Here is a 3,645-nt window from a genome sequence, read left to right on the forward strand (position 1 = left end):
TGAAAATGCTTACAAAGCAATGTCGAGGGCTGTTTTCGCAAAAGCATCTGCTCTGTGGAACAAGGTTAAGCGGAGTTCAAAGGCTTCTTGATACTGTGGAGGAAAAGCTTGGGGATTACTTTGGTTGCGCCAAATGACCACAAGATGAAACTCTGTATTTCTTATTCCATGGAGCTGACTGTCTCGCATTGGCAACACTAACTACAAGGCAAGAAATAATGTGGATGATCACCTCTGGAAATGATGCACTCCGCCTATCATGACAAGCTGCCTCCTGCACGATTGTGAGTGATGAGTTTGGCTTCGTCCGATTCTCACCAGATGAAGTCAACTTCATTACACAAGTTTTTGTGGATGTCGATGAGTGCCTTTGGCACTTGCACTAAACATCCTCCACAGCAGAGAAGAACATCTTTCTTGGGTACCTGGCTCCAACCATTGTGCAACTGGCAATGTCATATGAATGACCTGTTGGATGAGAGCACAAAAAACCCACTGCTGGCAGAGGGTCTCATTGCATGGCCATCCCTCATAAAGAGCATCTTGCAGTCACTGAGCAACAAGCTGGCAGGTCTTCTGGAGAAAGAGGGAGCACATTACTGGTCCGCTATACTGGTGCCAAGATCCAAGCTTGATGGGTCCAAGATGAGGAGAACATGTGCAGTACAGATTGATGCTGGAAAAGGAGAATTGCAAACCAACTCTGATGACTCGGATGCCAAGGACTCAGTCAAACCCGAGTCAGTGGCGAAGTAACACGGAGAAGATCCTGCAGCTTCATTCTATTCAGATTTAACAGGAAACCCTTCAGGTTCCTCAAAAATCTGAAGTGGACCGTTTATTTTGGATGCCCCCAACGCCACAGATGGTGTTTGATGAGTACATGGCAGTTGTCCAAAACTCGCAAAAAAGGCGTGCTTCATAACAAACACCAAACACTGCCTCAAGCGTCCGGGGGTAGGAGAGGCGTCTTCAGCATTCGGTGGTCAAATCTTCATGTAGATGAGCTGTTGATTATATTCCTAATCTAATTATTTGTCAGTAATGCCATTTGCGCTCGAGTACAAGAATTCCTGTTTATATACAGGATTACTGGTTTAAAATGTTGGCCATCAATAAATCAATGATGTTAAAATGCCTTCTCTTCTTCTTCTTTCTTCTTCTTGCGTTTCATCTCAGTGTGAGGGCCCAGGAGAAACCGGCTGCGAGGATGACAACTTTGAGAAGCAGGCTGATCTTGAATGCCACAAACATATTTGAGAAGGGGTATAGTATATTATTGTTGTGGAGCCTGTTTTGTTGAGCGTATAGAATACAATGTATTGCTAATGAGATGGAGTATATTGAGTGCAGAGTGAGCTGCATACAAATAACAGTCAGAGCATATTCTTGTTGTTTTGTTTTTACAGGAAGCAAGAAACTAGAGATCGCCACCAGGGAGTGAGACCAGACGACGTGGTGACCGAAACAGCAGATCACCCAGAGTGACGGCCAGACCACGTGACCGGGTGAACAGCAGATCCACAGAGGAGTGACCAGACACCTGTGACCGAAACAGCGATCCACCAGGGAGTGACCAGGACTGTGGACGAACAGCAATCCCAGGAGAGACCAGACCACTGTGCCGAAACAGCAATCACCAGGAGTGACCAGACACTGTGACGAAACAGCAGATTCAACCAGTTGAGAGACCAGACCACTGTCCGGAAACAGCAATCCCCAGGGAGAGACCAGACCACTGTGACCGAAACAGCAGATCCACCAGGGAGTGACCAGACCACTTTGACCGGAAACAGCAGGAATCCCACCAGGGAGAGACCAGACCACTGTGACCGAAACAGTCAGATCCCCCAGGAGAGACCATGACCACTGTGGGACCAAAAGTGACAGAGGATCTTCATTCAGATAACGGCATTTTCAGGATGGACAGCAAAGTAAACAATGTCCTTGCCCCTGCACACTTTTGGACTCTTTTTTATTTCACAAATTATTTTTCTGATTTAGTTATTTTAGTTATTTATTTGAACTGTAACCGTGGTTGACAAGATCTTCACTCAGTATTTTCACTCCACACTGGACAGAAAGTATAGCAGTACTGTCCGATGGGCCTTGGACTCTGATGACTCTTAAGTTATTGTTTTTTTTTTTTTACCATTGTTTTCCTTTTTTTTACTTCATTCATTTGGGTGAATATTGCACCAAGTTATAGAAACTTTTTGTTTTTTTTGGGCAAACAAGTCAGGAAAAAAAAAAATGCGAACACTTAATGAAAAGAGAATTAATTTTAAATGTTTTGCACTTTGAATATTTGAACTTGAGGTACCAACCTTAGTTTCATACCTCAGCTGTTCCTACCTCGTGTGTGTTAGTACAGATGTTATGTCTGCAATGTTTATATGTTATATGTTTTGCACAATGATACTTTCACTTATTGGACTTTGTATATTAATTATTATACTTAATAAAGCCATTCAAGGCAGCACGTTTTCCTCATGTTTTTGAAAATATACTGTAGATATGAAGGCTGCAGCTGCTACTAGTGTGGACTGAATGGGCGGCAGCAAAGCGTTATGGAAATGTCAGTATTCTGATTGGTGTCTGTGGTTCTATATGGGTTGTGGCAATCATTTTGACAAATAATAGCTCGCAGCAACGTATAGAAAAAATAACTATAAACTATAAATTAGTTCATTTTTGAAACAATGAACTTTAATTCAAAATTTTGAATTATGAACTATGAACTGAACTAGTTCTTTTTAAAATTTGTGAAGTGTGAACTGAACTAGTTCATTTAGAAAGTGAACTTTCCAAACACTGCTAGCACCCCACTTCCCCGGCGATGGTTTTGAAATGCTCCCGATTTCTGAGGTCTAAAGGTTGGCAAGTATGTAGAGAACATGTTGCGAAACACAATAGCCAGCATGTGTAGTTCTGGGGGGGGCGTTCGAGTCCAGTTTTGAATAGTCTGCCGTGGTTTTGTTCCATTTCAAAGAGTTTGACGCTCGGCATAACCTTGGCGCACTTTCACTCCAACATCCAATCCCAGAGCTTTAAGATTAATCACGGGGTTTGTCAACGGGACTGTAGTCCCAAACGATAGCTGGGGATTATGGGTAGTGTAGTGTCTTCGGCCATCCTAAACTCTGATTTTTTTTCGGATATCATATCGCATTAACAACATATCCCAACGTGCATTGCGGCTAAAACATCCTGAGCTTCAAGCTGAGGATCTTGGGTAATCAGTTTACCGTCTACATCTGTTTCCGGTGCCCAAGATTATAGAATTAAACGAATAAATAAAAACAAGGATAATTGTGTGTTATTGTTGAGTAAATAACAGTGTGTTATTTAGAAAAGAATAACAAATTAGAAGGAAAAAAAGACTTTTAAAAATACAGATTTCAGTATTCTGAAGCTCTGAGCCCTATTTCTTTTCCTCACAGACGGCAAAAAAANCACACACACACACACACACACACACACACACACACACACACACACACACAAACCTATAGCTTCTAAAACTGGCTACAGCCGTTGTGTATTTTATTATGTGTAGCACTAAATGGTCTTAGAAAAATATCAACTCTTTGTTTGTAGATATCTACTAAACTAAATGAAATAAAGAGAGTAGGCCTGTTATAC

The sequence above is a fragment of the Notothenia coriiceps genome, unplaced genomic scaffold (genome assembly GCF_000735185.1).
Source record: "Notothenia coriiceps isolate Sejong01 unplaced genomic scaffold, NC01 NC01_scaffold00001080, whole genome shotgun sequence".
NCBI lineage: Eukaryota > Metazoa > Chordata > Actinopteri > Perciformes > Nototheniidae > Notothenia > Notothenia coriiceps.